The 27,128-nt window shown below is 44.2% G+C and overlaps 2 long non-coding RNA genes across 2 annotated transcripts in view; one reads left to right on the forward strand and one right to left on the reverse strand.

Moving 5' to 3' along the window:
* Positions 1 to 4,906: 4,906 nt before the first annotated feature.
* Positions 4,907 to 27,128, reverse strand: part of LOC125965010 (uncharacterized) — a 431,017-nt gene continuing 408,795 nt past the window's right edge. Inside the window, exon 5 of the long non-coding RNA XR_007478431.1 lies at positions 4,907 to 4,989. This is a non-coding gene — a long non-coding RNA (uncharacterized LOC125965010). The remainder of the gene's footprint in view (positions 4,990 to 27,128) is intronic.
* The window catches only part of LOC125965009 (uncharacterized), a 455,232-nt gene continuing 441,528 nt past the window's right edge, over positions 13,425 to 27,128 (forward strand). Inside the window, exon 1 of the long non-coding RNA XR_007478429.1 lies at positions 13,425 to 13,436. This is a non-coding gene — a long non-coding RNA (uncharacterized LOC125965009). The remainder of the gene's footprint in view (positions 13,437 to 27,128) is intronic.

Raw genomic sequence — 27,128 nt, forward strand, 5'->3', positions numbered from 1 at the left:
CAGGGGCTCAGCTTTGGATTTAGCCCCGCCTGTGCATGTAGGTCGCCGGAGGGCGTCTGTTCTTTGCTCAGACAGGACGGGGTTAAAGGAGCCGCTGATTCGGAGGCTCTGGCTCACTCAGGCCCGGGGGTAGGGAGGGGCACGGAGTGTGGGGTGGGCCTGCGGCGGCAGAGGCCGGCGAGACGTTGCAGCCTGAGGCGCGCCTGTGCGTTCTCCCGGGGGAGTTGTCCCTGGATCCCGGGACCCTGGCAGTGGCGGGCTGCACAGGCTCCCCGGAAGGGCGTGTGGCTAGTGACCTGTGTTCGCACACAGGCCTCCCAGTGGCGGCAGCAGCGGCCCTAGCGTCTCATGTCTGTCTCTGGGATCCGCACTTTTAGCCGCGGCTCGCGCCCGTCCCTGGAGCTCTCTCAAGCAACGTTCTTAATCCCCTCTCCTCGTGCACAAGGAAACAAAGAGGGACGTAAAAGTCTCTTGCCTCTTCGGCAGTTCCAGACTTCTCCCCGGACTCTCTCCCGGCCAGCCGCGGTGCACTAACGCCCTGCAGGCTGTGTTCACGCCGCCAACCTCAGTCCTCTCCCGGCGCTCCGACAAAAGCCAGAGCCTCAGCTCCCAGTCCCGCCCGCCCCGGCGGGCGAGCAGACAAGCCTCTCGGCTGGCGAGTTCCGGTCAGCCCGAACTTCTGCGCTGGAATCTGTCCGCTTTGCCCTCCGCACCCCTGTTGCTGTGCTCTCCTCCGCGGCTCCCAAGCTCCCCCACTCCGCCTCCCGAAGTCTCCACCCGCGAAGGGGCTTCCTAGTGTGTGGACACTTTTCCTCCTTCACAGCTCTCTCCCGCTGGTGCAGGACCCGTCCCTGTCGTTTTGTCTCTGTTTAGTTTTTTCTTTTGCCCTACCCAGGTACGTGGGGGGTTTCTTGCCTTTTGGGAGGTCTGAGGTCTTCTGCCAGCGTTCAGTAGATGCTCTGTAGGAGTTGTTCCACGCGTAGATGTATTTCTGGTGTATCTGTGGGGAGGAACGTGATCTCCGCGTCTTACTCTTCCGCCATCTTCCCGGAAGTCTAGACTTGACCTGGACTCATCTTTAACGCACATGAAAAGCGGCAGAATTTCGACAATGATGCAGTTGGCCCAAAAGGGCGTATGCGTTTTTTCCTGGTTATATCCAGGAAAAAACGCAGACGCACTTTATGGGCAACGAAGCAAGCAAGCAATGCAAATGTGCACAACAAAGAAGTCTCATTTCCCACCGGTCAAAAGGGCCATCCTAAAAAATTGTAAAAACCAGAAATGCAGGACAGGCCATGGAGAACAGGGAGCCTTTATACGCTGATGGGCAGTGTGTGAACTGCCGAGAGCCACTCTGGAGAAGTGTATGGTGGTTCCTAAATCATCTAAAAAACAGAGCTACAGAGCATAGGACACTTCCAATCATGGGAGTATATCTAGGGAAGTCTAAAAATCAACAAGACACAAGCACACCACAGTTTAGGGCTACTCTGTTTACAAGAACCTCAACTTCAGTACACCTTAAATATCCCAGGAAAGAGAACAATGGATAAAGAAGATGTGGTACTTATGTACAATGGAATATCTCTTCACCATGAAATCAATGTAATAGGCTAGTAGAAGGATAAAGAGTGGATTTAGGTCCGATAATACTACTTGAAATAAGTCAAACAGAAAAAGAAACATATCATAAGATATCACTTATAGAGGGAGGGTAAATATGGCTGCACAAGAAATGAATTACAGAACAGAACAGTGTCTCACATTTAGAAAACACACTTATGTCAGCTTAAGGGGAAAGGAGAGGTGGGGTGATGCATAAAACCAGAGTTTGAAATTAGCACAGATACCGTTCAATAAACCAAATAGGTATTAGACAAGATCTACACCTTGCTCAATGAACTGGCCTCAACACACCCTACACACCGCTGAGAAATATATCTGAGTAATAAGAATCTTAAAACCCATGTATTGATATATCTCCATAAGGGAATCAAGTGTGTGCAGAGCGGCACAAACACAGCAGTGAAAATGAGCCAAACCCCATTATAGAAATAAATTTTAAAAACAAAACGCAGAAACAATGAAAGAGAGAAAAATTCTTACAAAATTCGCTCAGGGGCTGTGATGCAACCTGGATTGACCACATATAAACCCACAGCTGGATAAGACATAAGGCTGGACACTTGGGGCTGAGAGGATTGGTGAGCTTTGGTGAGCAACTGCCAAAAGTTTAATGCAATACTTCATGCTACTCATTCCAAGGGTCCCAACACTCCAGGTTGAAGGGAATCTTCCTACAGCTAAACCATGCTTGGGAAACGCAGCGACTGGTATACCATATGATCGGGAAAGGTTTCTAAAACGCACTTCATTTTTCCTCTCCTGGGGCTCCGGATCGACATTCCAGCCACTTTACTAACAACATCCCCACATGGAGAGTCAATGCCTTTAAGTTCTGGTATCGCACAGTCTGCAGTTAGTGCGGAGGATGAATGGGAATATGGGGAACCAGTGAGAAACTAGCAATAGCGGTTTCAATGGGCACATGTCACTCTAATTTCACATCAGTAAGAAGAATAAACCAAAGGCACAGCAAGGTGCCCCAGAAGAAGAATAGGGCCTGAAGGAATCCTGTGGTTATGAGGCAAGATCACAAAAATAAGAGCTGAAAAATGGAGCTAAGGGCCACTGCAATTCAAAAACATGCAGAGTTATAAACGCCAACTATTTTCAAAAACTATATTGAGGTAAGGCTATGAAGAGGCATTGAAAGCAAGGCAGAATTGCAGGAAACCGATTTCAGGAGGTAGACTGGAATTGCATTGAAAACATATGAAGAGAGTCAGAACCTCGACAATGATGCACTTGGCCAAAAAGGGTGTATGCGTTTTTTCCTGAATATATTCAGGAAAAAACGCATACGCCCTTTTTGGCCAACCAACGAAGCTGGCAAGGGAAATCAGCACTATGTTGAAGTCTCACTTCCCCCCGGTCAAAAGGACCATCTGAAAAAAGTGTAAAATCCAGAATGAAAGGACAGGCCATGGAGAACTGGGAGCCTTCTTATGCTGATGGGCGGGATGTAAATTGCCAACAGCCACTCGGGAGAACTGTATGGTGTTTCCTGAAACATCTAAAAAACAAAGCAACAGAGCCTACGGCACTTCAACTTATGGTCCTATAGCTTAGGGAAATTAAAATCAAAAAGACACAGCCACCCCAAAGTTTGGGATGGCTCTGTTTACAAGAACCTCGTTTACGGTACAAGTTCAATATCGCAGAAAGTGAAAAATGGATAAAGAAGTTGTGGTACTTACGTACAATGCAATATCACTCAGCAATGAAATCTATGTCATCAGGCCCGTAGCAGCATAATGAGTGGATTCAGGTATGATGACTCTAACTGAAATAAGTCACACAGAAAAAGAAACATCATAAGATATCACTAATACACGGAATGTAAACTTGGCTACACAGCAACTGAATTACAAAACAGAACAGGGTCTCAAATTTAGAAAACCAACTTATGCTTGCTTAAGGGGAAAGGTGAGTTGGGGTGCTGCATAAAACCAGAGATTGAAATGAGCACAGATAAAGTTCCTTAAGCCAAATATGGAATAGACAAGAGCTACTCCTTGCTCAACGAAATGGACTCAACACCCCATATTAAACGCCTAAGAATGTATCTGACTAGTAAGTACCTTAAAACCTATGGATTGCTATGTCTCCGAAAGACAATCAAGCGTGTGTACAGGTGCATAAACACAGCAGTGATAGGACTGGAGAGGTTCGGTGAGCAAATGAAGACCCTTTTAATTCATATTGTATGGTACCCATTCCACGGGTCTCAACTCTCCAGGTTTAAGGTTTTCTTCCTTCAGCTAAAACATGCATGTGGAACCCAGAGTATGATCAACCGTGTGATCGGGAGACGTGTTCCAATATGTCTCAGTGTTCGTCCCCTGGTACTCGTGTGCAACATTCCAGATGCTTTACTAACAATCTCCCGACTTGGAGAGTCAGTGCCTTTAACCTCCTGTTTGGCCCAGTTTGCAATTTCTGCGGAAGATGAACAGGAATAGGGAGAACCAATGAGAGACTAGCTGGAGGTGTCTGGACGGGCAAATTTAACTCTCATTTCCCACCAGGAAGAGGAATTAACCAAAGGCTCAGCGTGCCGTGCCGAATCCAGATTAGGGCCTGAAGCAATCCTGCGGTGTTGAGGGCAGCTCACAAGAAAGCGAGTTGAAGAAAGGAGCTCAGGGGCACTGTAATTCACAAACCTGCAGAGTTATAAATGACAGCTATCGTCCAAAAATATACTGAAGTAAGGCTGCCAAGAGGACTTGAAAGCGGGGCAGAATTGCAGGAAACCGATTTCAGGAGGTAGACTGAAATTGCATTTAAAGCATAGGAAAAGAGGCAGAACTTCGACAATGATGCACTTGGCCAAAAAGGGCGTATGTGTTTTTTCCTGAATATATTCAGGAAAAAACGCATACGCCCTTTTTGGCCAACCAAGCAAGCTTGCAAAGGAAATCTGCAGTACAATGAAGTCTCACTTCCCCCAGGTCAAAAGGGCCATCTGAAAAAAGTGTAAAATCCACAAAGGCAGGACAGGCCATGGAGAACTGGGAGACTTGTTATGCTGATGGGCGGGATGTAAATTGCCAACAGCCACTTGGGAGAAGTGTATGGTGTTTCCTGAAACACCTAAAAAACAAAGCAACAGAGCCTAGGGCACTTCCACTTATGGTCCTATAGCTTAGGGAAATTAAAATCAAAACGACACAGCCACCCCAAAGTTTGGGACGGCTCTGTTTACAAGAACCTCGTTTACAGTACAAGTTCAATATCGCAGAAAGTGAGAAATGGATAAAGAAGTCGTGGTACTTACGTGAAATGCAGTATCACTCAGCAATGAAATCTATGTCATCAGGCCCGTAGCAGCATAATGAGTGGATTCAGGTATGATGATTCTAACTGAAATAAGTCACACAGAAAAAGCAACATCATAAGATATCACTAATACACGGAATGTAAACATGGCTATACAGGAACTGAATTACAAAACAGAACAGGGTCTCAAATTGAGAAAACCAACTTATGCTTGCTTAAGGGGAAAGGTGAGTTGGGGTGCTGCATAAAACCAGAGATTGAAATGAACACAGATAAAGTTTCTTAAGCCAAATATGGAATAGACAAGAGCTACTCCTTGCTCAACGAAATGGACTCACCACCCCATATTAAAAGCCTAAGAATGTACCTGACTAGTAAGTATCTTAAAACCTATGGATTGCTATGTCTCCCAAAGAGAATCAAGCGTGTGTACAGGGGCATAAATACAGCAGTGATAGGATTGGAGAGGTTCGGTGAGCAAATGAAGACCCTTTGAATTCATATTGCATGGTACCCATTCCACGGGTCTCAACACTCCAGGTTGAAGGTATTCTTCCTTCAGCTAAAACATGCATGTGGAACCCAGAGTATGATCAACCGTGTGATCGGGAGACGTGTTCAAATATGTCTCAGTTTCCGTGCCCTGGTACTCGGGTGCAACATTCCAGATGCTTTACTAAAACTCTCCCGACTTGGAGAGTCAGTGTCTTTAACCTCTTATTTGGCCCAGTTTGCAATTTCTGCGGAAGATGAACAGGAATAGGGAGAACCAATGAGAGACTAGCTGGAGGTGTCTGGACCGGCAAATTTAACTGTCATTTCCCACCAGGAAGAGGAATTAACCAAAGGCTCAGTGTGCCGTGCCGGAACCAGATTAGGTCTTAAAGCAATCCTGCAGTGTTGCGGCCAGCTCACAAGAAAGCGAGTTGAAGAAAGGAGCTCAGGGCCACTGTAATTCACAAACCTGCAGAGTTATAAATGACAGCTATCGTCCAAAAATATACTGAAGTAAGGCTGCCAAGAGGACTTGAAAGCACGGCAGAATTGCAGGAAACCGATTTCAGGAGGTAGACTGGAATTGCATTTAAAGCATAGGAAAAGAGGCAGAACGTCGACAATGATGCACTTGGCCAAAAAAGGTGTATCCGTTTTTTCCTGAATATATTCAGGAAAAAACGCATACGCCCTTTTTGTCCAACCAAGCAAGCTTGCAAAGGAAATATGCACTAAAATGAAGTCTCACTTCCCCCCGCTCAAAAGGGCCATATGAAATAAGTGTAAAATCCAGAAAGGCAGGACAGGCCATGGAGAACTGGGAGCCTTGTTATGCTGATGGGCGAGATGTAAATTGCAAACAGCCACTCGGGAGAAGTGTATGGTGTTTCCTGAAATCTCTAAAAAACAAAGCAACAGAGCCTAGGGCACTTCCACTTATGGTCCTATAGCTTAGGGAAATTAAAATCAAAAAGACACAGCCACCCCAAATGTTGGTACGGCTCTGTTTACAAGAGACTCGTTTAGGGTACAAGTTCAATATCGCAGAAAGTGAATAATGGATAAAGAAGTTTTGGTACTTACGTACAATGCAATATCACTCAGCAATGAAATCTATGTCATCAGTCCCATAGCAGCATAATGAGGGGATTCAGGTATGATGATTGTAACTGAAACAAGTCACACAGAAAAAGAAACATAATAAGATATCACTAATACACGGAATGTAAACTTGGCTACACAGGAACTGAATTCCAAAACAGAACAGGGTCTCAAATTTAGAAAACCAACTAATGCTTGCTTAAGGGGAAAGGTGAGTTGGGGTGCTGCATAAAACCAGAGATTGAAATGAGCACAGATAAAGTTCCTTAAGCCAAATATGGAATAGACAAGAGCTACTCCTTGCTCAATGAAATGGACTCAACACCCCATATTAAACGCCTAAGAATATACCTGACTAGTAAGTATCTTAAAACCTATGGATTGCTATGTCTCCGAAAGAGAATCAAGTGTGTGTACAGGGGCATAAACGCAGCAGTGACAGGATGGAGAGGTTCGGTGAGCAAATGAAGACCCTTTGAAGTCATATTGCATGGTACCCATTCCACGGGTCTCAACTCTCCAGGTTTAAGGTATTCTTCCTTCAGCTAAAACATGCATGTGGATCCCAGAGTATGATCAACCCTGTGATCGGGAGACGTCTTCCAATATGTCTCAGTTTTCGTCCCCTGGTACTCGGGTGCAACATTCCAGACGCTTTACTGACACTCTCCCGACTTGGAGGGTCAGTGCCTTTAACCTCCTGTTTGGCCCAGTGTGTAATTTCTGCGGAAGATGAACAGGAATAGGGAGAACCAATGACAGACTAGCTGGAGGTGTCTGGACGGGCAAATTTAACTCTCATTTCCCACCAGGAAGAGGAATTAACCAAAGGCTCAGCGTGCCGTGCCGGTACGAGATTAGGGCCTGAAGCAATCCTGCAGTGTTGCGGCCAGCTCACAAGAATGCAAGTTGAAGAAAGGAGCTCAGGGGCACTGTAATTCACAAACCTGCAGAGTTACAAATGACAGCTATCGTCCAAAAATATACTGAAGTAAGGCTGCCAAGAGGACTTGAAAGTGGGGCAGAATTGCAGGAAACCGATTTCAGGAGGTAGACTGGAATTGCATTTAAAGCATAGGAAAAGAGGCAGAACGTCCACAATGATGCACTTGGCCAAAAAGGGCGTATGTGTTTTTTCCTGAATATATTCAGGAAAAAACGCATACCCCCTTTTTGGCCAACCAAGCAAGCTTGCAAAGGAAATCTGCACTACAATGAAGTCTCACTTCCCCCCCGCTCAAATGGGCCATGTGAAAAAATTGTAAAATCCAGAAAGGCAGGACAGGCCATGGAGAACTGGGAGCCTTGTTATGCTGATGGGCGGGATGTAAATTGCCAACAGCCACTCTGGAGAAGTGTATGATGTTTCCTGAAACACCTAAGAAAGAAACCCACAGAGCCTAGGGCACTTCCACTTATGGTCCTATAGCTTTTGGTAATTAGAATCAAAAAGACACAGCCACCCCAATGTTTGGGACGGCTCTGTTTACAAGAACCTGGTTTACGGTACAAGTTCAATGTCGCAGAAAGTGAAAAATAGATAAAGAAGTTGTGGTACTTACGTACAATGCAATATCACTCAGCAATGAAATCTATGTCATCAGGCCCATAGCAGCATAATGAGTGGATTCAGGTATGATGATTCTAACTGAAATAAGTCACACAGAAAAAGAAACATCATAAGATATCACTAATACATGGAATGTAAACTTGGCTACACAGGAACTGAATTACAAAACAGAACAGGGTCTCAAATGTAGAAAAGCAACTAATGCTGGCTTAAGGGAAATGGTGAGTTGGGGTGCTGCATAAAACCAGAGATTGAAATGAGCACAGATAAAGTTCCTTAAGCCAAATATGGAATAGACAAGAGCTACTCCTTGCTCAACGAAATGGACTCAACACCCCAAATTAAACGCCTAAGAATGTACCTGACTAGTAAGTATCTTAAAACCTATGGATTGCTATGTCTCCGAAAGAGAATCAAGCGTGTGTACAGGGGCATAAACCCAGCAGCGATAGGATTGGAGAGGTTCGGTGAGCAACTGAAGACCCTTTGAAGTCATATTGCATGGTACCCATTCCACGGGTCTCAACTCTCCAGGTTTAAGGTATTCTGACTTCAGCTAAAACATGCATGTGGAACCCAGAGTATGATCAACCATGTGATCGGGAGACCTGTTCAAATATGTCCAGTTTTCGTCCCCTGGTACTCGGGTGCAACATTCCAGACGCTTTACTAACACTCTCCCGACTGGGAGAGTCAGTGCCTTTTACCTCCTCTTTGGCCCAGTTTGCAATTTCTGCGGTAGATGAACAGGAATAGGGAGAAACAATGAGAGACTAGCTGGAGATGTCTGGACGGGCAAATTTAACTCTCATTTCCCACCAGGAAGAAGAATTAACCAAAGGCTCAGCGTGCTGTATCAGAACCAGATTAGAGCCTGAAGCAATCCTGCGGTGTTGCGGCCAGCTCACAAGAAAGCGAGTTGAAGAAAGGAGCTCAGGGGCACTGTAATTCACAAACCTGCAGACTTATAAATGACAGCTATCGTCCAAAAATATACTGAAGTAAGGCTGCCAAGAGGACTTGAAAGCAGGGCAGAATTGCAGGAAACCGATTTCAGGAGGTAGACTGCAATTGCATTTAAAGCATAGGAAAAGAGGCAGAACGTCCACAATGATGCATTGGCCAAAAAGGGCGTATGCGTTTTTTCCTGAATATATTCAGGAAAAAACACATACGCCCTTTTTGGCCAATCAAGCAAGTTTGCAAAGGAAATCTGCACTACAATGAAGTCTCAATTCCCCCCGGTCAGAAGGGCCATCTGAAAAAAGTGTAAAACCTAGAAATGCAGGACAGGCCATGGAGAACTGGGAGCCTTGTTATGCTGATGGGTGGGATGTAAATTGCCAACAGCCACTTGGGAGAAGTGTATGGTGTTTCCTGAAACATCTAAAAAACAAAGCAACAGAGCCTAGGGCACTTCCACTTATGGTCCTATAGCATTTGGTAATTAAAATCAAAAAGACACAGCCACCCCAAAAGTTGGGACGGCTCTGTTTACAAGAACCTGGTTTACGGTACAAGTTCAATGTCGCAGAAAGTGAAAAATGGATAAAGAAGTTGTGGTACTTACGTACAATGCAATATCACTCAGCAATGAAATCTATGTTATCAGGCCTGTAGCAGCATAATGAGTGGATTCAGGTATGATGATTCTAACTAAAATAAGTCACAGAGAAAAAGAAACATCATAAGGTATCACTAAAACACGGAATGTAAACTTGGCTACACAGGAACTGAATTACAAAACAGAATAGTGTCTCAAATGTAGAAAAGCAACTAATGCTTGCTTAAGGAGAATGGTGAGTTGGGGTGCTGCATAAAACCAGAGATTGAAATGAGCACAGATAAAGTTCCTTAAGCCAAATATGGAATAGACAACAGCTACTCCTTGCTCAACGAAATGGACTCAACACCCCATATTAAACGCCTAAGAATGTACCTGACTAGTAAGTATCTTAAAACCTATGGATTGCTATGTCTCCGAAAGAGAATCAAGCGTGTGTACAGGGGCATAAACTCAGCAGTGATAGGATTGGAGAAGTTCGGTGAGCAAATGAAAACCCTTTGAAGTCATATTGCATGGTACCCAATCCACGGGTCTCAACTCTCCAGGTTTAAGGTATTCTTCCTTCAGCTAAAACATGCATGTGGAACCCAGAGTATGATCAACCGTGTGATCGGGAGACCTGTTCAAATATGTCCAGTTTTCATCCCCTGGTACTTGGGTGCAACATTCCAGACGCTTTACTAACACTCTCCCGACTTGGAGAGTCAGTGCCTTGTACCTCCTCTTTGGCCCAGTTTGCAATTTCTGCGGAAGATGAACAGGAATAGGGAGAACCAATGAGAGACTAGCTGGAGGTGTCTGGACGGGCAAATTTAACTCTCATTTCCCACCAGGAAGAGGAATTAACCAAAGGCTCAGCGTGCCGTACCGGAACCAGATTAGTGCATGAAGCAATCCTGCGGTGTTGCGGCCAGCTCACAAGAAAGCGAGTTGAAGAAAGGAGCTCAGGGGCACTGTAATTCACAAACCTGCAGAGTTATAAATGACAGCTATCGTCCAAAAATATACTGAAGTAAGGCCACCAAGAGGACTTGAAAGCAGGGCAGAATTGCAGGAAACCAATTTCAGGAGGTAGACTGGAATTGCATTTAAAGCATAGGAAAAGAGGCAGAACGCCCACAATGATGCACTTGGCCAAAAAGGGCATATGCGTTTTTTCCTGAATATATTCAGGAAAAAACGCATACGCCCTTTTTGGCCAACCAAGCAAGCTTGCAAAGGAAATCTGCACTACAATGAAGTCTCACATCCCCCCGGTCAAAAGGGCCATCTGAAAAAAGTGTAAAATCCAGAAAGGCAGGACAGGCCATGGAGAACTGGGAGCCTTGTTATGCTGATGGGCGGGATGTAAATTGCCAACAGCCACTCTGGAGAAGTGTATGGTGTTTCCTGAAACATCTAAAAAACAAAACAACAGAGCCTAGGGCACTTCCACTTATGGTCCTATAGCTTAGGGAAATTAAAATCAAAAAGACACAGCCACCCCAAAGTTTGGGACGGCTCTGTTTACAAGAACCTCGTTTACGGTACAAGTTCAATATCGCAGAAAGTGAAAAACGGATAAAGAAGTTGTGGTACCTACGTACAATGCAATATCCCTCACCGATGAAATCTATGTCATCAGGTCCATAGCAGCATAATGAGTGGATTCAGGTATGATTATTCTAACTGAAATAAGTCACACAAAAAAAGAAACATCATAAGATATCACTAATACACGGAATGTAAACTTGGCTACACAGGAACTGAATTACAAAACAGAACAGGGTCTCAAATTTAGAAAACCAACTTATGCTTGCTTAAGGGAAAAGGTGAGTTGGGGTGCTGCATAAAACCAGAGATTGAAATGAGCACAGATAAAGTTCCTTAAGCCAAATATGGAATAGACAAGAGCTACTCCTTGCTCAACGAAATGGACTCAAAACCCCATATTAAACGCCTAAGAAAGTACCTGACTAGTAAGTATCTTAAAACCTATGTATTGCTATGTCTCCGAAAGAGAATCAAGCGTGTGTACCGGGGCATAAACGCAGCAGTGATAGGATTGGAGAGGTTCAGTGAGCAAATGAAGACCCTTTGAAGTCATATTGCATGGTACCCATTCCACGGGTCTCAACTCTCCAGGTTTAAGGTATTCTTCCTTCAGCTAAAACATGCATGTGGAACCCAGAGTACGATGAACCGTGTGATTGTGAGACGTGTTCAAATATGTCTCAGTTTTCGTCCGCTGGTACTCGGGTGCAACATTCCAGACGCTTTACTAACACTCTCCCGACTTGGAGAGTCGGTGCCTTTAACCTCCTGTTTGGCCCAGTTTGCAATTTCTGCGGAAGATGAACAGGAATAGGGAGAACCAATGAGAGACTAGCTGGAGGTGTCTGGACGGGCAAATTTAACTCTCATTTCCCACCAGGAAGAGGAATTAACCAAAGGCTCAGCGTGCCGTTCCGGAACCAGATTAGGGCCTGAAGCAATCCTGCGGTGTTGCGGCCAGCTCACAAGAAAGCGAGTTGAAGAAAGGAGCTCAGGGACACTGTAATTCACAAACCTGCAGAGTTATAAATGACAGCTATTGTCCCAAAATATACTGAAGTAAGGCTGCCAAGAGGCCTTGAAAGCGGGGCAGAATTGCAGGAAACCGATTTCAGGAGGTAGACTGGAATTGCATTTAAAGCATAGGAAAAGAGTCAGAACGTCGACAATGATGAACTTGTCCAAAAAGGTCGTATGCGTTTTTTCCTGAATATATTGAGGAAAAAACGAATACGCCATTTTAGGCCAACCAACCAAGCTGGCAAAGGAAATCAGCACTACAATGAAGGCTCACTTCCCTCCGGTCAAAAGGACCATCTGAGAAAAGTGTAAAATCCAGAATGACAGGACAGGCCATGGAGAACTGGGAGCCTTCTTATGCTGATGGGCGGGATGTAACTTGCCAACAGCCACTCGGGAGAAGTGTATGGTGTTTCCTGAAACATCTAAAAAACAAAGCAACAGAGCCTTGGGCACTTCCACTTATGGTCCTATAGCTTAGGGAATTTAAAATCAAAAAGACACAGCCACCCCAAATTTTGGGATGGCTCTGTTTACAAGAACCTAGTTTATGGTACAAGTTCAATATCGCAGAAAGCGAAAAATGGATAAAGAAGTTGTGGTACTTACGTACAATGCAATATCACTCAGCAATGAAATCTATGTCATCAGGCACGTAGCAGCATAGTGAGTGGATTCAGGTACGATGATTCTAACTGAAATAAGTCACACAGAAAAAGAAACATCATAAGATATCACTAATACACGGAATGTAAACTTGGCTACACAGGAACTGAATTACAAAACAGAACAGGGTCTCAAATTTAGAAAACCAACTTATGCTTGCTTATGGGGAAAGGTGAGGTGGGGTGCTGCATAAAACCAGAGATGGAAATGAGAAGAGATACCGCTCCATAAGCCAAATATGGAATAGACAAGAGCTACTCCTTGCTCAACGAAATGGACTCAACACCCCATATTCAACACCTAGGAATATACCTGACTAGTAAGAATCATAAAACCTATGGATTTATATATCTCTCTAAGAGAATCAAGAGTGTGTACAGCGGCATAAACGCAGCAGTGAAAATCAGCTAAATCCCATAATAAAAATAAATTGCTTAAACAAAACAAAATGACAGTGAAATAGAGAGGAATACTTAAGTAATTCATCAAGTCTTATGATGCAACCTGGATTTACCACATCTACACCCAGAGCTGGGTGACACATAAGGCTGGACACTTGGGGCTCATAGGATTGGTGAGGTTCGGTGAGCAAATGAAGACCCTTTGAAGTCATATTGCATGGTTCCCATTCCACGGGTCTCAACTCTCCAGGTTTAAGGTATTCTTCCTTCAGCTAAAACATGCATGTGGAACCCAGAGTATGATCAACCATGTGATCTGGAGACGTGTTCAAATATATCTCAGTTTTCATCCCCTGGTACTCGGGTGCAACACTGCAGACGATTTACTAACACTCTCCCGACTTGGAGAGTCGGTGCCTTTAACCTCCTGTTTGGCCCAGTTTGCAATTTCTGTGGAAGATGAACAGGAATAGGGAGAACCAATGAGAGACTAGTTGGAGGTGTCTGGACGGGCAAATTTAACTCTCATTTCCCACCAGGAAAAGGAATTAACCAAAGGCTCAGCGTGCCATGCCGGAACCATATTAGGGCCTGAAGCCATTCTGCGGTGTCGCGGCCAGCTCACAAGAAAGCGAGTTGAAGAAAGGAGCTCAGGGGCACTGTATTTCACAGACCTGCAGAGTTATAAATGACAGCTATCGTCCAAAAATATACTGAAGTAAGGCTGCCAAGAGGACTTGAAAGTGGGGCAGAATTGCAGGAAACCAATTGCAGGAGGTAGACTGGAATTGCATTTAAAGCATAGGAAAAGAAGTAGAACGTCCACAATGATGCACTTGGCCAAAAAGGGCGTATGCGTTTTTTCCTGAATATATTCAGGAAAAAACGCATACGCCCTTTTTGGCCAACCAAGCAAGCTTGCAAAGGAAATCTGCACTACAATGAAGTCTCACCTCCCCCCGGTCAAAAGGGCCATCTGAAAAAAGTGTAAAATCCAGAAAGGCAGGACAGGCCATGGAGAACTGCGAGCCTGGTTATGCTGATTGGCGGGATGTTAATTGCCAACAGCCACTCGGGAGAAGTGTATGGTGTTTCCTGAAACACCTAAAAAACAAAGCAACAGAGCATAGGGCACTTCCACTTATGGTCCTATAGCATAGGGAAATTAAAATCAAAAAGACACAGCCACCCCAAATGTTGGGACGGCTCTGTTTGCAAGAGCCTCGTTTACGGTACAAGTTCAATATCGCAGAAAGTGAAAAATGGATAAAGAAGTTGTGGTACTTACGTACAATGCAATACCACTCAGCAATGAAATCTATGTCATCAGGCCCGTAGCAGCATAATGAGAGGATTCAGGTACGATGATTCTAACTGAAATAAGTCACACAGATAAAGAAACACCATAAGATATCACTAATACACGGAATGTAAACTTGGCTACACAGTAACTGAATTACAAAACAGAACAGGGTCTCAAATTGAGAAAACCAACTTATGCTTACTTAAGGGTAAAGGTGAGTTGGGGTGCTGCATAAAACCAGAGATTGAAATGAGTACAGATAAAGTTCCTTAAGCCAAATATGGAATAGACAAGAGCTACTCCTTGCTCAACGAAATGGACTCAACACCCCATATTAAACACCTAAGAATGTACCTGACTAGTAAGTATCTTAAAACCTATGGATTGCTATGTCTCCGAAAGAGAATCAAGTGTGTGTACAGGGGCATAAACGCAGCAGTGATAGGATTGGAGAGGTTCGGTGAGCAAATGAAGACCCTTTGAAGTCATATTGCATGGTACCCATTCCACGGGTCTCAACTCTCCAGGTTTAAGGTATTCTTCCTTCAGCTAAAACATGCATGTGGAACCCTGAGTATGATCAACCGTGTGATCGGGAGACGTGTTCCAATATATCTCAGTTTTCGTCCCCTGGTACTCAGGTGCAACATTCCAGACGCTTTACTAACACTCTCCCGACTTGGAGAGTCGGTGCCTTTAACCTCCTGTTTGGCCCAGTTTGCAATTTCTGCGGAAGATGAACAGGAATAGGGAGAACCAATGAGAGACTAGTTGGAGGTGTCTGGACGGGCAAATTTAACTCTCATTTCCCACCAGGAAAAGGAATTAACCAAAGGCTCAGCGTGCCATGCCGGAACCATATTAGGGCCTGAAGCCATTCTGCGGTGTTGCGGCCAGCTCACAAGAAAGCGAGTTGAAGAAAGGAGCTCAGGGGCACTGTATTTCACAGACCTGCAGAGTTATAAATGACAGCTATCGTCCAAAAATATACTGAAGTAAGGCTGCCAAGAGGACTTGAAAGTGGGGCAGAATTGCAGGAAACCGATTGCAGGAGGTAGACTGGAATTGCATTTAAAGCATAGGAAAAGAAGTAGAACGTCCACAATGATGCACTTGGCCAAAAAGGGCGTATGCGTTTTTTCCTGAATATATTCAGGAAAAAACGCATACGCCCTTTTTGGCCAACCAAGCAAGCTTGCAAAGGAAATCTGCACTACAATGAAGTCTCACCTCCCCCCGGTCAAAAGGGCCATCTGAAAAAAGTGTAAAATCCAGAAAGGCAGGACAGGCCATGGAGAACTGCGAGCCTGGTTATGCTGATTGGCGGGATGTTAATTGCCAACAGCCACTCGGGAGAAATGTATGGTGTTTCCTGAAACACCTAAAAAACAAAGCAACAGAGCCTAGGGCACTTCCAGTTATGGTCCTATAGCTTAGGGAAATTAAAATCAAAAAGACACAGCCACCCCAAAGTTTGGGACGGCTCTGTTTACAAGAACCTCGTTTACGGTACAAGTTCAATATCGCAGAAAGTGAAAAATGGATAAAGAATTTGTGGTACTTACGTACAATGCAATATCACTCAGCAATGAAATCTATGTCATCAGGCCCGTAACAGCATAATGAGTGGATTCAGGTATGATGATTCTAACTGAAATAAGTCACACAGAAAAAGAAACATCATAAGATATCACTAACACACTGAATGTAAACTTGGCTACACAGGAACTGAATTACAGAACAGAACAGGGTCTCAAATTGAGAAAACCAACTTATGCTTGCTTAAGGGGAAAGGTGAGTTGGGGTGCTGCATAAAACCAGAGATTGAAATGAGCACAGATAAAGTTCCCTAAGCCATATATGGAATAGACAAGAGCTACTCCTTGCTCAACGAAATGTACTCAACACCCCATATTAAACGCCTGAGAATGTACCTGACTAGTAAGTATCTTAAAACCTATGGATGGCTATGTCTGAAAGAGAATCAAGCGTGTGTACAGGGGCATAAACGCAGCAGTGATAGGATTGGAGAGGTTCGGTGAGCAAATGAAGACCCTTTGAAGTCATATTGCATGGTACCCATTCCACGGGTCTCAACTCTCCATGTTTAAGGTATTCTTCTTTCAGCTAAAACATGCATGTGGAACCCAGAGTATGATCAACCGTGTGATCGGGAGACGTGTTCCAATATGTCTCACTTTTCGTCCCCTGGTACTCGGGTGCAACATTCCAGATGCTTTACTAACACTCTCCCGACTTGGAGAGTCAGTGCCTTTAACCTCCTGTTTGGCCCAGTTTGCAATTTCTGCGGAAGATGAACAGGAATAGGGAGAACCAATGAGAGACTAGCTGGAGGTGTCTGGACGGGCAAATTTAACTCTCATTTCCCACCAGGAAGAGGAATTAACCAATGTCTCAGCGTGCCATGCCGGAACCAGATTAGTGCCTGAAGCAATCCTGCGGTGTTGGGGCCAGCTCACAGGAAAGCGAGTTGAAGAAAGGAGCTCAGGGGCACTGTAATTCACAAACCTGCAGAGTTATAAATGACAGCTATCATCCAAAAATGTACTGAAGTAAGGCTGCCAAGAGGACTTGAAAGCGGGGCAGAATTGCAGGAAACCGATTTCAGGAGGTAGACTGGAATTGCATTTAAAGCATAGGAAAAGAGGCACAATGTCCACAATGATGCATTTGGCCAAAAAGGGCATATGCGCTTCTTCCTGAATATATTCAGGAAAAAACGCATACGCCCTTTTTGGCCAACCAAGCAAGCTTGCAAAGGAAATCTGCACTACAATGAAGTCTCACTTGCCCCCGGTCAAAAGGGTCATCTGAAAAAAGTGTAAAATCCAGAAAGGCAGGACAGGCCATGTAGAAGTGGGAGCCTTGTTATGCTGATGGGCGGAATGCAAATTGCCAACAGCCACTCCGGAGAAGTGCATGGTGTTTCCTGAAACACCTAAAAAACAAGCAACAGAGCCTAGGGCACTTCCACTTATGGTCCTATAGCTTAGGGAAATTAAAATCAAAAAGACACAGCCACCCCAAAGTTTGGGACGGCTCTGTTTACAAGAACCTCCTTTACGGTACAAGTTCAATATCGCAGAAAGTGAAAAATGGACAAAGAAGTTGTGGTACTTACGTACAATGCAATATCACTCAGCAAAGAAATCTATGTCATCAGGCCCATAGCAGCATAATGCGAGGATTCAGGTATGATGATTCTAACTGAAATAAGTTACACAGATAAAGAAACATCATAAGATATCACTAATACACGGAATGTAAACTTGGCTACACAGTAACTGAATTACAAAACAGAACAGGGTTTCAAATTGAGAAAACCAACTTATGCTTACTAAAGGGTAAAGGTGAGTTGGGGTGCTGCATAAAACCAGAGATTGAAATGAGCACAGATAAAGTTCCTTAAGCCAAATATGGAATAGACAAGAGCTACTCCTTGCTCAATGAAATGGACTCAACACCCCGTATTAAACGCCTGAGAATGTACCTGACTAGTAAGTATGTTAAAACCTATGGATTGCTATGTCTCTGAAAGAATATCAAGCGAGTGTACAGGGGCATAAACACAGCAGTGATAACATTGGAGAGGTTCAGTGAGCAAATGAAGACCCTTTGAAGTCATATTGCATGGTACCCATTCCACGGGTCTCAACTCTCCATGTTTAAGGTATTCTTCTTTCAGCTAAAACATGCATGTGGAACCCAGAGTATGATCAACCGTGTGATCGGGAGACGTGTTCCAATATGTCTCACTTTTCGTCCCCTGGTACTCGGGTGCAACATTCCAGATGCTTTACTAACACTCTCCCGACTTGGAGAGTCAGTGCCTTTAACCTCCTGTTTGGCCCAGTTTGCAATTTCTGCGGAAGATGAACAGGAATAGGGAGAACAAATGAGAGACTAGCTGGAGGTGTCTGGACGGGCAAATTTAACTCTCATTACCTACCAGGAAGAGGAATTACCCAAAGGCTCAGCGTGCCATGCCGGAACCAGGTTAGGGCCAGAAACAATCCTGCGGTGTTGCGGCCAGCTCACAAGAAAGCGAGTTGAAGAAAGGAGCTCAGGGGCACTGTAATTCACAAACCTGCAGAGTTATAAATGACAGCTATCGTCCAAAAATATACTGAAGTAAGGCTGCCAAGAGGACTTGAAAGCGGGTCAGAATTGCAGGAAACCGATTTCAGGAGGTAGACTGGAATTGCATTTAAAGCATAGGAAAAGAGGCAGAACGTCCACAATGATGCACTTGGCCAAAAAGTGCGTATGCGTTTTTTCCTGAATATATTCAGGAAAAAACGCATACGTTCTTTTTGGCCAACCAAGCAAGATTGCAAAGGAAATCTGCACTACAATGCAGTCTCACTTCCCCCCGGTCAAAAGGGCAATCTGAAAAAAGTGTAAAATCCAGAAAGGCAGGACAGGCCATGGAGAACTGGGAGCCTTGTTATGCTGATGGTCGGGATGTAAATTGCCAACAGCCACTCCGGAGAAGTGTATGGTGTTTCCTGAAACATCTAAAAAACAAAGCAACAGAGCCTAGGGCACTTCCACTTATGGTCCTATAGCTTAGGGAAATTAAAATCAAAAAGACACAGCCACCCCAATGGTTGGGACGACACTGTTTACAAGAACCTCATTTACAGTACAAGTTCAATATAACAGAAAGTGAAAAATGGATAAAGAAGTTGTGGTACTTACGTACAAGGCAATATCACTCAGCAAAGATATCTATGACATGAGGCCCGGAGCAGCATAATGAGTGGATTCAGGTATGATGATTCTAACTGAAATAAGTCACACAGAAAAAGAAACATCATAAGATATCACTAACACACGGAATGTAAACTTGGCTACACAGGAACTGAATTACAAAACAGAACAGGGTCTCAAATTGAGAAAAACAACTTATGCTTGCTTAAGGGGAAAGGTGAGTTGGGGTACTGCATAAAACCAGAGATTGAAATGAGCACAGATAAAGTTCCTTAAGCCAAATATGGAATAGACAAGAGCTACTCCTTGCACAATGAAATGGACTCAACACCCCATATTAAACGCATAAGAATGTACCTGACTAGTAAGTATCTTAAAACCTACGGATGGCTATGTCTCCAAAAGAGAATCAAGCATGTGTACAGGGGCATAAACGCAGCAGTGATAACATTGGAGAGGTTCGGTGAGCAAATGAAAACCCTTTGAAGTCATATTGCATGGTACCCATTCCACGGGTCTCAACTCTCCATGTTTAAGGTATTCTTCCTTCAGCTAAAACATGCATGTGGAACCCAGAGTATGATCAACCGTGTGATCGGGAGACGTGTTCCAATATGTCTCAGTTTTCGTCCCTGGTACTCGGGTGCAGCATTCCAGACGCTTTATTAACACTCTCCTGACTTGGAGAGTCAGTGCCTTTAACCTCCTGTTTGGCCCAGTTTGCAATTTCTGCAGATGATGAACAGGAATAGGGAGAACCAATGAGAGACTAGCTGGAGGTGTCTGGACGGGCAAATTTAACTCTCATTTCCCACCAGGAAGAGGAATTAACCAAAGGCTCAGCATGCCATGCCGGAACCAGATTAAGGCCTGAAGCCATCCTGCGGTGTTATGGCCAGCTCACAAGAAAGCGAGTTGAAGAAAGGAGCTCAGGGGCACTGTAATTCACAAACCTGCAGAGTTATAAATGACAGCTATCGCCCAAAAATATACTGAAGTAAGGCTGCCAAGAGGACTTGAAAGCGGGGCAGAATTGCAGGAAACCGATTTAAGGAGGTAGACTGGAATTGAATTTAAAGCATAGGAAAAGAGGCAGAACGTCCACAATAATGCACTTGGCCAAAAAGGACGTATGCGTTTTTTCCTGAATATATTCAGCAAAAAACACATAAGCACTTTTTGGCCAACCAAGCAAGCTTGCAAAGGAAATCTGCACTACAATGAAGTCTCACCTCCCCCTGGTCAAAAGGGCCATCTGAAAAAAGTGTAAAATCCAGAAAGGCAGGACAGGCCATGGAGAACTGGGAGCCTTGTTATGCTGATCGGCGGGATGTTAATTGCCAACAGCCATTCGGGAGAAGTGTATGGTGTTTCCTGAAACATCTAAAAAACAAAGCAACAGAGCCTAGGGCACTTCCACTTATGGTCCTATAGCATAGGGAAATTAAAATCAAAAAGACACAGCCACCCCAAATGTTGGGATGGCTCTCTTTACAAGAGCCTCATGTACGGTACAAGTTCAATATCGCAGAAAGTGAAAAATGGATAAAGAAATTGTGCTACATACGTACAATGCAATATCACTCAGCAATGAAATCTATGTCATCAGGCCCGTAGCAGCATAATGCGAGGATTCAGGTACGACGATTCTAACTGAAATAAGTCACACAGATAAAGAAACACCATAAGATATCACTAATACATGTATGTAAACTTGGCTACACAGGAACTGAATTACAAAACAGAACAGGGTCTCAAATTTAGAAACCCAACTTATGCTTACTTAGGGGAAAGGTGAGTTGGGGTGCTGCATAAAACCAGAGATTGAAATGAGCAGAGATAAAGTTCCTTAAGCCAAATATGGAATAGACAAGAGCTACTCCTTGCTCAACGAAATGGACTCAACACCCCATATTAAACGCCTGAGAATGTACCTGACTAGTAAGTATCCTAAAACCTATGGATTGCTATGTCTCCGAAAGAGAATCAAGCGTGTGTACAGGGGCATAAACGCAGCAGTGATAGGATTGGAGACGTTCGGTGAGCAAATGAAGACCCCTTGAAGTCATATTGCTTGGTACCCATTCCACGGGTCTCAACTCTCCAGGTTTATGGTATTCTTCCTTCAGCTAAAACATGCATGTGGAACCCAGAGTATGATCAACCGTGTGATCGGGAGACGTGTTCAAATATGTCTCAGTATTCGTCCCCTGATACTCGGGTGCAACATTCCAGACGCTTTACTAACACTCTCCCGACTTGGAGAGTCAGTGCCTTTAACCTCCTGTTTGGCCCAGCTTGCAATTTCTGCGGAAGATGAACAGGAATAGGGAGAACCAATGAGAGACTAGCTGGAGGTGTCTGGACTGGGAAGTTAACTCTCATTTCCCACCAGGAAGAGGAATTAACCAAAGGCTCAGCGTGGCGAGCCGGAACCAGATTAGGGCCTGAAGCATACTTGCGGTGTTGCGGACAGCTCACAAGAAAGTGAGTTGAAGAAAGGAGCTCAGGGGCTCTGTAATTCACAAACCTGCAGAGTTATAAATGACAGCTATCGTCCAAAAATATACTGAAGTAAGGCTGCCAAAAGGACTTGAAAGCGGGGCAGAATTGCAGGAAACCGATTTCAGGAGGTAGACTGGAATTGCATTTAAAGCATAGGAAAAGAGGCAGAACGTCGACAATGATGCACTTGGCCAAAAAAGGTGTATCCGTTTTTTCCTGAATATATTCAGGAAAAAACGCATACGCCCTTTTTGTCCAACCAAGCAAGCTTGCAAAGGAAATATGCACTACAATGAAGTCTCACTTCCCCCCGCTCAAAAGGGCCATATGAAATAAGTGTAAAATCCAGAAAGGCAGGACAGGCCATGGAGAACTGGGAGCCTTGTTATGCTGATGGGCGACATGTAAATTGCAAACAGCCACTCGGGAGAAGTGTATGGTGTTTCCTGAAATCTCTAAAAAACAAAGCAACAGAGCCTAGGGCACTTCCACTTATGGTCCTATAGCTTAGGGAAATTAAAATCAAAAAGACACAGCCACCCCAAATGTTGGTACGGCTCTGTTTACAAGAGACTCGTTTAGGGTACAAGTTCAATATCGCAGAAAGTGAATAATGGATAAAGAAGTTGTGGTACTTACGTACAATGCAATATCACTCAGCAATGAAATCTATGTCATCAGTCCCATAGCAGCATAATGAGGGGATTCAGGTATGATGATTGTAACTGAAACAAGTCACACAGAAAAAGAAACATAATAAGATATCACTAATACACGGAATGTAAACTTGGCTACACAGGAACTGAATTCCAAAACAGAACAGGGTCTCAAATTTAGAAAACCAACTAATGCTTGCTTAAGGGGAAAGGTGAGTTGGGGTGCTGCATAAAACCAGAGATTGAAATGAGCACAGATAAAGTTCCTTAAGCCAAATATGGAATAGACAAGAGCTACTCCTTGCTCAATGAAATGGACTCAACACCCCATATTAAACGCCTAAGAATATACCTGACTAGTAAGTATCTTAAAACCTATGGATTGCTATGTCTCCGAAAGAGAATCAAGTGTGTGTACAGGGGCATAAATGCAGCAGTGACAGGATGGAGAGGTTCGGTGAGCAAATGAAGACCCTTTGAAGTCATATTGCATGGTACCCATTCCACGGGTCTCAACTCTCCAGGTTTAAGGTATTCTTCCTTCAGCTAAAACATGCATGTGGATCCCAGAGTATGATCAACCCTGTGATCGGGAGACGTCTTCCAATATGTCTCAGTTTTCGTCCCCTGGTACTCGGGTGCAACATTCCAGACGCTTTACTGACACTCTCCCGACTTGGAGGGTCAGTGCCTTTAACCTCCTGTTTGGCCCAGTGTGTAATTTCTGTGGAAGATGAACAGGAATAGGGAGAACCAATGACAGACTAGCTGGAGGTGTCTGGACGGGCAAATTTAACTCTCATTTCCCACCAGGAAGAGGAATTAACCAAAGGCTCAGCGTGCCGTGCCGGTACGAGATTAGGGCCTGAAGCAATCCTGCAGTGTTGCGGCCAGCTCACAAGAATGCAAGTTGAAGAAAGGAGCTCAGGGGCACTGTAATTCACAAACCTGCAGAGTTACAAATGACAGCTATCGTCCAAAAATATACTGAAGTAAGGCTGCCAAGAGGACTTGAAAGTGGGGCAGAATTGCAGGAAACCGATTTCAGGAGGTAGACTGGAATTGCATTTAAAGCATAGGAAAAGAGGCAGAACGTCCACAATGATGCACTTGGCCAAAAAGGGCGTATGTGTTTTTTCCTGAATATATTCAGGAAAAAACGCATACCCCCTTTTTGGCCAACCAAGCAAGCTTGCAAAGGAAATCTGCACTACAATGAAGTCTCACTTCCCCCCCGCTCAAATGGGCCATGTGAAAAAATTGTAAAATCCAGAAAGGCAGGACAGGCCATGGAGAACTGGGAGCCTTGTTATGCTGATGGGCGGGATGTAAATTGCCAACAGCCACTCTGGAGAAGTGTATGATGTTTCCTGAAACACCTAAGAAAGAAACCCACAGAGCCTAGGGCACTTCCACTTATGGTCCTATAGCTTTTGGTAATTAGAATCAAAAAGACACAGCCACCCCAATGTTTGGGACGGCTCTGTTTACAAGAACCTGGTTTACGGTACAAGTTCAATGTCGCAGAAAGTGAAAAATAGATAAAGAAGTTGTGGTACTTACGTACAATGCAATATCACTCAGCAATGAAATCTATGTCATCAGGCCCATAGCAGCATAATGAGTGGATTCAGGTATGATGATTCTAACTGAAATAAGTCACACAGAAAAAGAAACATCATAAGATATCACTAATACATGGAATGTAAACTTGGCTACACAGGAACTGAATTACAAAACAGAACAGGGTCTCAAATGTAGAAAAGCAACTAATGCTGGCTTAAGGGAAATGGTGAGTTGGGGTGCTGCATAAAACCAGAGATTGAAATGAGCACAGATAAAGTTCCTTAAGCCAAATATGGAATAGACAAGAGCTACTCCTTGCTCAACGAAATGGACTCAACACCCCAAATTAAACGCCTAAGAATGTACCTGACTAGTAAGTATCTTAAAACCTATGGATTGCTATGTCTCCGAAAGAGAATCAAGCGTGTGTACAGGGGCATAAACCCAGCAGCGATAGGATTGGAGAGGTTCGGTGAGCAACTGAAGACCCTTTGAAGTCATATTGCATGGTACCCATTCCACGGGTCTCAACTCTCCAGGTTTAAGGTATTCTGACTTCAGCTAAAACATGCATGTGGAACCCAGAGTATGATCAACCATGTGATCGGGAGACCTGTTCAAATATGTCCAGTTTTCGTCCCCTGGTACTCGGGTGCAACATTCCAGACGCTTTACTAACACTCTCCCGACTTGGAGAGTCAGTGCCTTTTACCTCCTCTTTGGCCCAGTTTGCAATTTCTGCGGTAGATGAACAGGAATAGGGAGAAACAATGAGAGACTAGCTGGAGATGTCTGGACGGGCAAATTTAACTCTCATTTCCCACCAGGAAGAAGAATTAACCAAAGGCTCAGCGTGCTGTATCAGAACCAGATTAGAGCCTGAAGCAATCCTGCGGTGTTGCGGCCAGCTCACAAGAAAGCGAGTTGAAGAAAGGAGCTCAGGGGCACTGTAATTCACAAACCTGCAGACTTATAAATGACAGCTATCGTCCAAAAATATACTGAAGTAAGGCTGCCAAGAGGACTTGAAAGCAGGGCAGAATTGCAGGAAACCGATTTCAGGAGGTAGACTGCAATTGCATTTAAAGCATAGGAAAAGAGGCAGAACGTCCACAATGATGCATTGGCCAAAAAGGGCGTATGCGTTTTTTCCTGAATATATTCAGGAAAAAACGCATACGCCCTTTTTGGCCAATCAAGCAAGTTTGCAAAGGAAATCTGCACTACAATGAAGTCTCAATTCCCCCCGGTCAGAAGGGCCATCTGAAAAAAGTGTAAAACCTAGAAATGCAGGACAGGCCATGGAGAACTGGGAGCCTTGTTATGCTGATGGGTGGGATGTAAATTGCCAACAGCCACTTGGGAGAAGTGTATGGTGTTTCCTGAAACATCTAAAAAACAAAGCAACAGAGCCTAGGGCACTTCCACTTATGGTCCTATAGCATTTGGTAATTAAAATCAAAAAGACACAGCCACCCCAAAAGTTGGGACGGCTCTGTTTACAAGAACCTGGTTTACGGTACAAGTTCAATGTCGCAGAAAGTGAAAAATGGATAAAGAAGTTGTGGTACTTACGTACAATGCAATATCACTCAGCAATGAAATCTATGTTATCAGGCCTGTAGCAGCATAATGAGTGGATTCAGGTATGATGATTCTAACTAAAATAAGTCACAGAGAAAAAGAAACATCATAAGGTATCACTAAAACATGGAATGTAAACTTGGCTACACAGGAACTGAATTACAAAACAGAATAGTGTCTCAAATGTAGAAAAGCAACTAATGCTTGCTTAAGGAGAATGGTGAGTTGGGGTGCTGCATAAAACCAGAGATTGAAATGAGCACAGATAAAGTTCCTTAAGCCAAATATGGAATAGACAACAGCTACTCCTTGCTCAACGAAATGGACTCAACACCCCATATTAAACGCCTAAGAATGTACCTGACTAGTAAGTATCTTAAAACCTATGGATTGCTATGTCTCCGAAAGAGAATCAAGCGTGTGTACAGGGGCATAAACTCAGCAGTGATAGGATTGGAGAAGTTCGGTGAGCAAATGAAAACCCTTTGAAGTCATATTGCATGGTACCCAATCCACGGGTCTCAACTCTCCAGGTTTAAGGTATTCTTCCTTCAGCTAAAACATGCATGTGGAACCCAGAGTATGATCAACCGTGTGATCGGGAGACCTGTTCAAATATGTCCAGTTTTCGTCCCCTGGTACTTGGGTGCAACATTCCAGACGCTTTACTAACACTCTCCCGACTTGGAGAGTCAGTGCCTTGTACCTCCTCTTTGGCCCAGTTTGCAATTTCTGCGGAAGATGAACAGGAATAGGGAGAACCAATGAGAGACTAGCTGGAGGTGTCTGGACGGGCAAATTTAACTCTCATTTCCCACCAGGAAGAGGAATTAACCAAAGGCTCAGCGTGCCGTACCGGAACCAGATTAGTGCATGAAGCAATCCTGCGGTGTTGCGGCCAGCTCACAAGAAAGCGAGTTGAAGAAAGGAGCTCAGGGGCACTGTAATTCACAAACCTGCAGAGTTATAAATGACAGCTATCGTCCAAAAATATACTGAAGTAAGGCCACCAAGAGGACTTGAAAGCAGGGCAGAATTGCAGGAAACCAATTTCAGGAGGTAGACTGGAATTGCATTTAAAGCATAGGAAAAGAGGCAGAACGCCCACAATGATGCACTTGGCCAAAAAGGGCATATGCGTTTTTTCCTGAATATATTCAGGAAAAAACGCATACGCCCTTTTTGGCCAACCAAGCAAGCTTGCAAAGGAAATCTGCACTACAATGAAGTCTCACATCCCCCCGGTCAAAAGGGCCATCTGAAAAAAGTGTAAAATCCAGAAAGGCAGGACAGGCCATGGAGAACTGGGAGCCTTGTTATGCTGATGGGCGGGATGTAAATTGCCAACAGCCACTCTGGAGAAGTGTATGGTGTTTCCTGAAACATCTAAAAAACAAAACAACAGAGCCTAGGGCACTTCCACTTATGGTCCTATAGCTTAGGGAAATTAAAATCAAAAAGACACAGCCACCCCAAAGTTTGGGACGGCTCTGTTTACAAGAACCTCGTTTACGGTACAAGT

The sequence above is a fragment of the Orcinus orca genome, chromosome 7 (assembly GCF_937001465.1).
Source record: "Orcinus orca chromosome 7, mOrcOrc1.1, whole genome shotgun sequence".
Taxonomy (NCBI): domain Eukaryota; kingdom Metazoa; phylum Chordata; class Mammalia; order Artiodactyla; family Delphinidae; genus Orcinus; species Orcinus orca.